The following is a 13,099-nucleotide window of genomic DNA, read 5'->3' on the forward strand; positions in this document are numbered from 1 at the left end:
GCTTGGTAAAATAAGGCTGAGACCTACCGGGCTGCATTCCCAGATGGTTAGGCATTCTAAGTCACAGGATGAGATAGGAGGTCACAAGATACACGTCATAAAGACCTTGCTGATAAAACAGGTTGCAGTAAAGAAAAACAGGTTGCAGTAAAGAAGCCGGTTAGATCCCACCAAAACCAAGATGGCCATGAGAGTGACCTCTGGTGGTCCTCACTGCTACACGCCCACAAGCACCATGACAGTTTACAAATGTCATGGCAACGTCAGGAAGTTACCCTATATAGTCTAAAAAGGGGAGGCATGAATAGTCCACCCTTTGTTTAGCATATCATCAAGAAATCACCAAAAAAAAAAAAGGCGGTGGGGGCAAAACCAGCAGCCCTCAGGGCTGTTCTGCTTATGGAGTAGCCATTTTTAAAAATCATTTACTTTCCTAATGAACTTGCTTTCATTTTACTCTATGGACTTGCCTTGAATTCTTTCTTGCATGATATCCAAGAACCTGCTCCTGGGGCCTGCATTGGGACCCCTTTCCTGTAACAGCATGGTAAGTCCAAAATCTGTAGGGTAGGCTAAGAGGCTGGAGACTCAGGGAGGAGTTACAGTTTGAATCTGAAGGCAATCTGCTTGCAGAATTTCTTGCTTTCCTGGGGAAGTCAGTCTTTTTCCATTAAGGCCTTTAGCTGATTAAACGTTATAGAGGTAACTGCTTTACTCAAATTCCATCAGTCAAATCTCACTCAAAAAACACCTTCACAAAAACATCCAGAATAACGTTTTCATGTAGGATTTTTCTTCTTGGTCACTTTGCAAGCTGGGAATCCCGAGCTGGTGATGCCCTGCCCGGGCCTTACTCAGCCAGGTTGGCATGCCCCAGCTTGCCTGTATTATAGCTCGTATCTACATACGATGGTTCCCGAGCTCTTGTACCACAACCAAGAAGAATGAGGATACGCTGGCCATTGAAGGGTGAGGGGGTGGAGAAGTATTTTATTGAGTGGCAGAACAGTTATCAGCAGAGAGGGGAGGCAGGGGGCAGTTCCCCACCCCCACAGTCGGTTCTCACCTCCCCAAGTGGCTGGGTCTGGGGCTTTTTATGGGCTCAGAATAGGGGTGGGGCAGGCCAATAGGTAGTATTGGAAAAGGCAACACTCAATTGGTTAAAAGACGTTATTCAGAAGAATCAATCAGGAAAGGGTGGGAAAACAGGAATAGAAGTTCTAAGTCTGAGTCATGGATTTCATCTGGGACCAGCAGTCCAGTCTTTCAGCTCTGTTTTTGGTGTGAAGGTGGGGAGAAACCCCAGGGACCCACCCCAACCTGACTATGCATTTGACTGCATCCCATCACTATCAGTTTGACCAAATATCTGGGTACTGGGTCGCCATGAGGAAAGCAGCTGCCAAGAACTGAGCCCCTCCTCTGCATAATAAAACCTTTACAGAAAAAAATTTACAATTTCCACTCCTACCGAGTTGACACATAAAATTAACCATCACCAGTCCACTCCTTGTCAATTTGGGACCCACACATATCTCCTTAAATCATACTTAACCTTCAAAAAAAGACAATAACAAGATTGCAGTTCTGTCTAACATGACACAACTATGCTTCCTACAACTGCATCCTACTGCGCTAATCCTCTTCCCAGAAGAGGGTACAAAGTCCTTAGGTGTGTGAAGGGAAAATCAATCTTGGGGCCCCAAAATCACTAAGCTAAAGGGAAAAGTCAAGCTGGGAACTGCTTAAGGCGAACCTGCTTCCCATTCTATTCAAAGTCACCCCTCTGCTCACTGAGATAAATGCATATTCTGATTGCCCCATTTGGAGAAGCTAATCAGAAACTCAAAAGAATGCAACCATTTGTCTCTTATCTACCTATGACCTGGAAGCCCCTCCCTGCTTCAAGTTATTGCACCTTTCCAGACAGAACCAATGTTCATCTTACATACGTTGATTGATGTCTCTTGTCTCCCTAGAATGTATAAAACCAAGCTGTGCTCTGACCACCTTGGGCACCTGTCCTCAGGATTTCCCGAGGCTGTGTCACAAGTGTGTGTCCTTAACTTTGGTAAAATAAACTTCCTAAATTGACTGAGACTTATCTCATTTTGGGGGTTCACAGGTGATATTTACTCTTCTTGAGATCCTGTAACTTAAACACTATGATGTGAGGTTAGCAATATTAAATTCTATGAGATCAAGTAAGGCATCTTATGTAACACGATAAAGGAATACGAAAGGGAAGAAAACAAAGGTGCTATACACACACTAACATATTCATAACAAAATAAGGCATACACACTCATGACAATTACAGTTCTTGTTTTTATAACTGGTCATGTAGTTGTAGCTGGTATTGATAACTATCTTATTTCACTACTCATTCCATATTCCCTTTGCCCTCAGCAAGCACCTGAGCTGGTCATGGATTGTTGACTGGTGAGGTGACTGGAACCTTCATTCCTAAAGGGTTTGGGTCATTAGTAGTCCTGCCTGGATTGGGTTGTTGTAATTTTCCATTGACTTTAATCACAGGGCATGGGAATACTAAGAGATGTCCTAAAGGATCTCCTGTATTTCAGACATACTCTTCCTTACCACCATTGTGATATTCAAGGCGTATGGCTTTGGCCCTATCTCCTTGAATCTGCCTTCAGATTCAAACTGTAACTCCTCCCTGAGTCCCAGCCTCTTCTTGCAAATGGCCCTATCTAAAGCCACTTGGCTATTTTGAAATCTTTCTCAGGTCCTGATTCTGGCTTATGCTCAGGGCAGTCTCTGAAGATTTCTCATCCTGTTCAGGCCAGTTCCTGTGCTAATTTATGCCCACACATACCTGGCAGGGAGAGCTAAAGATGGAGTCAGCGGGAGCTGCCCTTTGGCATCATTTATTTTTAATATATTCCTAAGCAGCAGCATCTGTCCTTGACCCTTTGCTTGTCAGAGGGCCAAACTCACAGACATTTTAAGCTTAAAACAAGCAGTTACAAAGCTGTTGAACTTTGCCTGTGCAAAGACAAACACAAAAACATCCCAGCCCCGCCCCCCCACCTTTACTTATCACACATATGTGAGAATTTCCATTCTCAGCTAAAGGTAAGCATTGAAAGAATATACAGAAAGCCTGGAAAAGGTTTCCAGGAGTGTCTATACACCCTGTCAACTGAGAATTAAGAGGATCTGGCTGGTCACTTACCTGGAGAGGATCCTGCGTGCTGATAGTGCTGAGGGAACCCTGTAGCACCCACCGGCTAAGGTGAGAGACAGCTGAACTTGAACGTGAGGGCTGTCACTGAGAGCTGTCGGCAGAAGAAAATTCGAGCCATGGGTAAGGATGGTAGAAAGGGAGGAGGTTGGAGAGGAGTGAATAGGCCTTTGGAAAGAGGTGCTGTTAACCCAAAACAGAGAGGCAGCAGCTTTGCAATTAGATTTTCTTTTTGAAATAGTAGGCTCTGTCCCTGGTAGCAATAGGGAGAAATAAAAAATAATATGTATTCATTGGGAAAAGAACTGGAAAGAGAATTAGGCAAAATAAGCATGTGGTTTTGTATCTTGTTTTTTAAAGCAGCTTATTGTAATACATTAGATATTCTTTGAAAAAACCAGAATTTGAAGTTTGGAAAATCAAATCAGTTTTAGGGGTTGAGAATCTCATTACATACTTTTGTCTTTCAAAACGGTTTATTTGTTTATTTAGAAATGTGGTCTTGTCCAGGCTGGCGTGTAGTGGTACAGTCATACCTCACTGCAGCCTCAAACGCCTGGGCTCAAGGGATCCTCCTGCCTCAGTCTCCTGAGTAGCTGGGACTATAGGCAGGCACACCTCACCTTGTTCCCAGACCAAACTTTGGGTTGGGCTGCTTATTCTTGCAGCCCAGTAATGAGATGCAGATGAACTGGGAAAGAAGGGAGTTTATTGTCGTAACTGGGTCCAGGGAGAAGGTCTGGAAAATATCACCAGAACAATTCAAAATTACAAAGTTTTCCAGAGCTTATATACCTTCTAAGCTATATGTCTATGTGTACGTGTGCATTCATCTAAAGACGTAAGTGATTAACTTCTTCTAATCTAACTAAGATCTGAGTCCTGAAGGCCTTCCTCTGGAGCCTTAGTAAATTCACTTCATCTAAATGGGTCTAGGTGCTGGGGCGATTACCCTTATCTTGTGTCCTGCTAAATCACAGAGTTTTGGGGAGTTCCTTTAGTCCCCAGTAAAGCTTGCCTAAGAAGGTCTGGGGAGGTCCTTAAGATCCACAAGAAAACTTGTTTAATCTTAAATGAGTCCTGTTAAGAATTCCTTCATTATTTTGTCATGCTTCAAGGCCCAGGAAAGGCCTAGGCAAAACTCTTGGTGGGCTATTTTTACATTCAAGCCTTTGTATAGGGCACTGACTCTATCAGCTTTTAACACTTAACTTCAGCACTCAGTCAGTGCGGAAACAGTTGTTATGGAGGCCTACCTGTTCAGCCATTATGGAGACCTGGCCTGCCACAATGTTGCCTGGCTAATTTTTAAATTTTTTGCAGAAACAAGGTCTCGCTGTTTTGCCCAGGCTGGTCTTGAACTCCTGGGCTCAAGTGATCCTCCCATCTTGTCCTCTCAAAGTGTTGAGATTACAGGCATGAGCTGCTATGCTTGGCCATCATTCAAAGTTTATATGTGTATTAGTCTATTTTCTTATTGCTGATGAAGACATACCTAAGAATGAGTAATTTATAAAGAAAAAGAGGTTTAATGGACTCACAGTTGCACATGGCTGGAGAGGCCTCACAATTATGGTGGAAGGCAAAAGGCACATCGTACATGGGGAGGCAAGAGAGAGAATGAAACCCAAGTGAAAGGGGTTTCCCCTTATAAAACCATTAGATCTCATGAGACTTATTCACTAGCATGTGAAAACTATGGGGGGAACCACCTCCACAATTCAATTATCTCCCACTGGGTCCCTCCCACATCACATGGGAATTATGGGAGCTAAATTCAAGATGAGATTTGGGTGGGGACACAGCCAAAACATATCAATATAATCAACTAGAACCTATAACTTTTCCTCATTGAAGACATCAGAAATTGCCATCTGTATTGTACTCATTGAATGAAATTTCTGTGTAACAAAGCAATTCATTTCTGTTGGACTATCCACATGAATGATGCCCAGCTGATTATAAAAAATTCTGTACTCCATGCTGAGTTCCTGTAACTCTAGAAAAAGAAAAAAAAAATCTGTACTCCAAATAGCCACAGAAACCGGGATTTTAAAAATCCCTTTCTTCAAAGAAAGAACCTCAGGACAATTGGTGGTGTGCTTAAAGCAAAGCATTTGGAGTAGGACAGACTTGGATGGGATCTGTCTTTGCCAATTCCTGGTTGTATTGTTGTGGGCAAGTTATTTGAACCTGCTAACTGTCAATGTTTTCAGTTGCAAATGGGAATAATCTTAGGCTACTTTTAGAATTGTTGCAAAAGTAAGTGAAATGATGCATAGAGGGCACTTGGCACAGTGGCTGGTACATAGAAATCAACCGTTTATTGCTAAATTGTAGTATTATTGCAAACAGGGAGCCTGCTTTATGATTTATGATTCCACTCTAAGAATATAGCACAATCACTGGGACATCATAAGGACTCGATCAGTGCAAACTGAATGAATGAATAAATTGTATGGGTTGCTGTAGCTTAGGGTAGGATGGGCACAGGTGTTTTTTTTAAAATCAAATATCCTCATATTGTTCCCTTTTCCAAGATCCCAATTCCTCAAAAGAACATTGCTTAAATTTACAGACAACCCATTCCTATGCACAAAAAGCTTGTGCTTAAACAAACACTCATCTTAATGAACTTGTAAGAGTTAAGAGATAGAAAGTGGGTGGGGATGCCTAACACTCCCCATCTTTTCCCCTTGAGGTCAAGCACTTGTTTTACTTGCTCATTCACTGCAAGGAAAAGGCAGCTCCTCCAGTTCTCATTAATCCACAGAATTCAGTATTACAGTCACGTTAAGATCAGTTGTCAAAGGCTCTTTTCAACACACTAGATTCTGAGCACCACAGCTTGTTTTAGAAGCAGCACAGAATAATATACTGGGCTTCTTTCCTTTGCTGTCAATTGTAGAAAAAGCTACTCAATACCTCTAAAATTCTGCAGATTAAGGGTGTGATTTCTAGCAAAAAAACAAAACAAAACAACAACAAAAAAACAACCCACAAAACTTTAATAAAATTCAATTGCATCAAAACAAACAGAGGATTGTGGGGTTTGGGGCAGTAGATAGTGTTTTTATTCTCTACCCCCCAGCAGAACTCAGCAAAGCAGGTTGCACACTGGCTCTGTGAGGACTTGGAGGTGGCGGCCTAACGGCAGGATTTAACCTGTGAGGACTTGGAGGTGGCGGCCCAAGGGCAGGAATTAACACTTAACACTGAGAACTTAATACTGAGGGCAGAGAAGACCAGGGGCATTCAGACCCTGGGCAGGGCCAGATCCAGCAAGGGAAGGGCTAGGAATGATTAAATTCAGCTGGTATTGGAGGAGAGTGAGCTAGGAGGCGAACAGACAGGAGAGAACACCATGGTCTCTCAGGTCAAGGGTCTCTTTTAGGGTATATCATTCTGACTGAGAATCTTTCAGGATACTACCTCTTCTACAAAGCCTGTCCTGAACTCTTATTAGAACTCTGATGACACTTATTTGTCCCTCTTTTAGAAGACTTACAGGACTTCTAATGATTCATTTAGCTTACATACATGCCTCATTTCCCTCCATGAACCCCCAAAATCTCAGACAGGTCTCTCAGTTAATTTAGAAAGTTTATTTTGCAAAGGTTTAGGATGTGCACCTGTAACACAGCCTCAGGAGGTCCTGATGACATGTGCCCAAGGTGGTCAGAGCACAGCTTGATTTTCTACATTTTAGGGAGACATGAGACATCAATCAACATATGTAAAATGAACACTGGTTTGGCCTAGAAAGGTGGGACAACTGGAGTTAAAAGCAGGACAGGGATGGGGCTTCCAGGTCACAGGTAGATGAGAGACAAACAATTGCACTCTTTTGAGTTTCTGATTAGCCTTTCCAAAGGAGGCAATTTGATATGCATTTTTCTCAGTGAGCAGAGGGATGACTTTGAATAGAACGGGGAGGCAGGTTGGCCCTAAGCAGTTCCCAGCTTGACTCTTCCCTTAGCTTAGTGATTTTGGGGGCCCCAAGATTTATGTTCCTTTCACATTTCCCTCCTTTTCTTTTTAAAAATCTCTTGGAGAAAGCATTTTAGGAGAAAATGAGTCTCTCGTCCCAGGTTTCATCTGGTGTCTCATGGCTAGGATGGTTTATTCCTAGATAGGTAGGTCCCAAGTTATTAGGAAAGCTCATATGTAGAAGGTGGTGAAGTCTCTTGTCGTATGAAGAGAAAATAGGGGGAGGAAGGTAGAAAAACAACAACAAATGAAAAAACAATCCTGGAAAATTGTTATAAGCCACATTACTCTGAAGTTTTATACATCAGTAGGCAGGTATGAAAGTCGCTAATGTATGTAAATAAGGTTGCTGTTATTTTCTTCTGAAGTTGTCTAGCTTCAATTTTTGGGGCTTTATGAAAGTACAGCTCAGTTTTCAGTGACTCCAAATTAGGAAAAATGGGGAAAAAAAGAAGAAAAAAAAGTAAAACAAAGTGACAAAAATTACTTTGAAGACTTGGAGCCAAGAAAAATTAGAATTCAGTTCAAACTGTAAAAAATAATAAAAATCAAGAAACATTAGGAAGACTGGAATCTAACAACTGCTGTACTATAGTTTTGAATCATAATGTTTCTCTCTCCAGTTTCCCATTTTTATACAAAAGAAAAATCATGGTAGGGCTGGTTTGCTTTATTACACATGGCCTAATTATTTGTATACAGTGCAGCAAGAATAATTATTTTTTAACATAGGCTTTTAAATTGGCTTTGATGGAACTTTGTTCCATAGAAGGAATCTCAGATAAGACATTTTTTTAAAGCCGAGCCCAGCTATGGATTTGTGCCATCAAGTACCTGTAAGTTGAGTGATCCTTTCCTCTTGAGGTTCCAAGATAAACTTGGGGTTCCTGGGCCTGTCAGAAAGTGACACTCTTTACTTACCAGATGTCAGGAACCCTGTACAGTGGCTGTGTAGACAAAGGTATCAGAGCAGTTTATCCAATGGGCTTTTATTGGCTGCATAAGTCAAGTTTGAATCTTTAAAGGAAAGCACACCATTCCAGTCAAAACCTTAGTAAAATAGCCAGTTTCTCCAATTGTGTCCTGTTACAAATGAAAACAGATTCTTATTGCACTTATACAAATAACTGTATTGGCATAAGTTAAGAATACTCACACATAGTTCCCAAATTTTGGAGAAAGCATGTAGAGAGAAACAAATATGCTCTAAATTTTGTTCATAGGAGTATACTTTACTCAATTGTTAAAAGCTGTAAATAGCTTAATGTCTTCTTGTTTCTGAGAAACAAAACAAAGGATCAGCAACATTTTAAGCAAAAAGTTAAAAAGATTACTTTAGTCTTTTATTAGCTCAGCTCATGCAGTTAACTTTTGTCCTGATATTCATGAATATTTCAGTTCTCCATGAGAGTCCTGAAAGTTTTTTTCTCCATTGTAATGTTCCAATCTCCAAAGTTATTAGAAATCCGCATCTAGGAACACCTGTTAGAGTTCTATAGTTGATTATAAAACCACTTTCTAAGGAGGACCAAAACAAGACAATTGTTTGTGGATGACAAAAGGATTTAGGGCAGCCACAGTCAAAGACACAACTGACAAAGAAACTTACTATCTCTGTGGCAACGATAATTTAACGTAACAATTATAATTATTACTGATAACGTACACGAAGTCATATCAAAATTATAGGAGTTTCCCCTGATTTTGAAACACATACCAATAACATATTTATAAAAATACAGCCCAAAGAAAGCCAAACTCCATTTCATATTTGACAAAGTTTCCTGTATAATTTTTATACCAAATAAGCCAAATTACGTCATTTTGGACTTTAGGAAACCTAATATCTTAAAGGATTCATTTGATCAGAAAAAGACATAATTTATAATTTGATTTTGTAAAGGTTACAAATATCAAAGGTTTAAAACACTTGACATCACAAGTTATTGTGAAATAAGTCAATCATTTGACCAAAGTGATAACTCAAGGATTTTTTAAAAAGGCAAAAACCTTCTCTTTGAGGGAAGAAGGTTCATTTTCAAAACAATAAGCCCTAGTAAAAACAGCAGGAAGCTGGCTGGGGGTGGTGGCTCATGGCTGTAATCCCAGCACTTTGGGAGGCTGAGGCAGGTTGGTCACCTGAGGTTGGGAGTTTGAGACCAGCCTGACCAATATGGAGAAACCCCATCTCTACTAAAAATACGAAATTAGCCAGGCATGGTGGTGCATGCCTGTAATCCCAGCTACTCGGGAGGCTGAGGCAAGAGAATCACTTGAACCTGGGAGGCGGAGGTTGCAGTGAGCGGAGATCGTGCCATTGCACCCTAGCCTGGGCAACAAGAGTGAAACTTTGTCTAAAAACACACACACACACACACACACACACACACACACAAAAAAACACAGCAGGAAGCCAATTAAATTTGTTTTCTAAAATTTTATAAACCATCCATAAAATTTTAATCTTGACCATAAGCTATAACTTCCATAAGCCTTTCATAACATTTATAACCTTTACTTAGGAGTTGGTTAATGCTTCATAAAAACCTTTTAAATTTGATATGAGCTCATATGCTGGTGTTGCATCAGTGTGCCTTTGACATTAATGATTAATTTATAGAGAAACTGAACTTATTTTATCTCTCATCATTGGCCCTTACAGTCTCACATGCCCACCTTTCCTGAGATACTCCCTGGGCCTAGAGAAGTTGAATAACTTGAATTTTTGGCCCTGTGTTTCAGAAGTGCAGTTTATTTTGATTGGCATCTTCTACCAAGACTAAAGATGGAACTTGAATTGCTGTCAGTGTTCAAAATTTAGCAGGACTTGGTATCTGTTTTACACTCAAGAGTTAAAGCCCAGTAACTAAATGTCACAAGTACTTTAAAAGCTCATACAGAGATATATATGGGTGTAACAACCTTAACTTAAAAAAATTTAATCTCAGTTTTTTCCCTAAGCAAACCAAAACTTAATAATAATATGACAACTTGATCACATAGAAGATTTTTAAAAAATAAATCCTCTTATTGTGACTTACACAGACTGTTCATGACATGCTTGGACTTTCTGGTTTGTCCTGAACATCCATCTCTCTTTCTTAAACAACCAGTCATTTTACTCTAGGACTAAATTTAGCATGTAAGACTTTTTCTTATATGAAATTATTTCTCTTTAAGCTTTCTTACCAAAAAAAAACCTCTTTATTTTTATAACTGTCTTTTTTTTTTGAGACAAAGTCTTGCTGTTGCCCAGGCTAGAGTGCAGTGGCAAGATCTCAGTTCACTGCAATCTCTGCCTCCTGGGTTCAAGCAATTCTGCCTCAGCTTTCCAAGTAGCTGTGATTACAGGTGCCCACCAGCATGCCTGGCTAATTTTTGCATTTTTAGTAGAGATAGGATTTTACCATGTTGACCTGGCTGGTCTCAAACTCATGACCTCAAGTGATCTGCCTGCCTCAGCCTCCCAAAGTGCTGGGATTACAAGTGTGAGCCACTGCTCCCAGCCATAACTTTCTCTCTATCTCTTTTATTTCCTGGTTCCTTTTATCTTGTTTTATACATGACCTTTAAATAAGCTTTGAATTAGACAAAAACTGTACATGTTTTTAAAAATGACACACTTTTTTTAAAAAGAATGTTTTCCTACAAATATATTTTTATTGAAAAATACCCGTATAATGAAATATCTGTTACTTAATATAACTTTAGATTCTGAATTATGATGTTTGTCTACAAGTATTTATCCTATTACATTCACCTAATTATTTTATTTTAATTGTTTTAGATTATTTATGAAAACTGTGATAGTCATCATTTAAAGTTATGGAATCATCATTGCAAAATTATAACAGAGACAGTGAAAAAGATTTGACCTAACTGACTCCATCTTGCTTTAAACCTCCAAATTCTCTTTGTTCATTCCTGGGCATAGACTAAACTAACTTTGGGAAGAACTTAGTCTATACTTTAGTTTTGAAACAAAGACTATAAAAAACCTTACTCCCTGTGGACTAGACTGCCTAAAGCCACAAGATTAGAAGTTATGGTTGGTAATTTTTTTTTTTTTTTTTTTTTTTAGATGGAGTCTTGCTATGTCACCCAGGCTGGAGTGCAGTGGCACCATCTCGGCTCACTGCAAGCTCTGCCTCCCGGGTTCATGCCATTCTCCTGCCTCAGCCTCCTGAGTAGCTGGGACTACAGGTGCCCGCCAACACATCCAGCTAATTTTTTTGTATTTTTAGTAGAGACGGAGTTTCACCATGTTAGCCAGGATGGTCTCGATCTCCTGACCTCGTGACCCGCCCATCTCAGCCTCCCAAAGTGCTGGGATTACAGGCATGAGCCACCATGCCTGGCCAAGTTATAGTAATCTTACTAAACTTAAGATGTAGCTATTTTTATTAAACCAGTATCAATGTCTTATTTATTAAAGATTACACAAGCAAAGATCATTCTGTTTTGGGCTAGGTTTATAGTTTTGTAACACCTATGCCAAATTTTGACACCTTATAGTATTCGGCAGGGACAGGTATGAAATTGCTTGATTAGTAAATGCAAACAAAAATGTATGCTGGCAAATTCTTAAGACATTTCTAATATTATTTTACCAATAATTTTAAAGCCAGCTTATTTATTAAAGATTTTACTTAAGTCACATGAACTTGAAAAAACATTTGATGGCCGGGCACGGTGGCTCACGCCTGTAATCCCAGCACTTTTGGAGGCCAAGGTGGGCAGATCACGAGGTCAGGAGATCAAGACTATCCTGGCTAACACAGTGAAACCCTGTCTTTACTAACCATACAAAAAAAGTATCCAAGTGTGGTGGTGGGCACCTTAGTCCCAGCTACTAGGGAGGCTGAGGCAGGAGAATTGTGTGAACCCAGGAGGCGGAGCTTGCAGTGAGCAGAGATGGCGCCACTGCACTCCAGCCTGAGTGACAAATCAAGACTCCGTCTCAAAAAAAAAAAAAGAAAAAGAAAAAGAAAAAGCATTTGACTAGTCTTTTTTTAAATATACATTTGGTTTAAGTGCTTTTATTTTATTTTTCAGCCAATTAATTAGAGCTCTTTTGTGTGTTTTTAGTAGTGAAATATTGTGTACACAACACATAAATATATACACCTATTAGGCATGCCAATAGAAGCACTTTTTTTTGAGACAGAATCTCACTCTGTCACCCAGGCTGGAGTGCAGTGGAGCAATCTTAGCTCACTGCAACCTGCATCTCGCAGGTTCAAGTGATTCTCTTGCCTCAGCCTCCTCAGTAGCTGGGATTACAGGCACGTGCCACCACACCTGGCTAGTTTCTGTATTTTTAGTAGAGACAGGGTTTCACCATGTTGGCCAGACTGGTCTCCAACTCCTGACCTCAGGCGATCTGCCTGCTTCAGCCTCCCAAAGTGCTGGGATTACAGGCGTGAGCCACTCTGCCCACCTGAAATATATCTTATAGGTTCATAAAGACCTCCTTTTTTCCCCCTGCTTTTTTTTTTTCTACCTTACCCTAGGTAGTTGTCAGCTAAATAGCCTTAAAATTGCATATTAAAGGAAACAACTCAGGTAAAAGTCAGACAGCAAAATTTACATCATAAAGTACAAAGTGAAAGTCTGGTGAGCTAGAGGGAAATTAAAATGAATTTAATTAACAATTGAACATAAAATTAGAGACATCTATTATAAAGGCCTTCAAATATATACACACGTACATGTACATACACCCACACACGCAAATTCTATAACTTTTACTCCAGTACTTTAGCCATGAGATAAATACAAATTTGCCAGCTTGCAAGAAAAACCCAAAAAACTGTTAGATCCAAACAGTGGTTTTATCTCAGTAGAAAAATAACAGCAGATTTAAAGCAGGCAGAAAGGAAAATAGAGAAAAAGGGACTA

The 13,099-nt window shown here is 40.1% G+C and overlaps 1 protein-coding gene across 2 annotated transcripts in view; it reads left to right on the top strand.

Annotated features, from left to right (window-relative positions):
• The first annotated feature begins 3,105 nt into the window (after nt 1-3,105).
• The window catches only part of BDH1 (3-hydroxybutyrate dehydrogenase 1), a 61,666-nt gene continuing 51,672 nt past the window's right edge, over nt 3,106-13,099 (top strand). The window contains exon 1 of one of the 2 annotated variants that reach the window (XM_031663909.1): nt 3,106-3,259. The gene's annotated coding sequence lies outside the window, so the exon portion shown is untranslated. Of the gene's footprint in view, nt 3,260-3,313; nt 3,332-13,099 lie in introns of those variants that run through there. The other variant, XM_031663910.1, reaches the window with a different exon arrangement.

The sequence above is a fragment of the Papio anubis genome, chromosome 2 (assembly GCF_008728515.1).
Source record: "Papio anubis isolate 15944 chromosome 2, Panubis1.0, whole genome shotgun sequence".
NCBI lineage: Eukaryota > Metazoa > Chordata > Mammalia > Primates > Cercopithecidae > Papio > Papio anubis.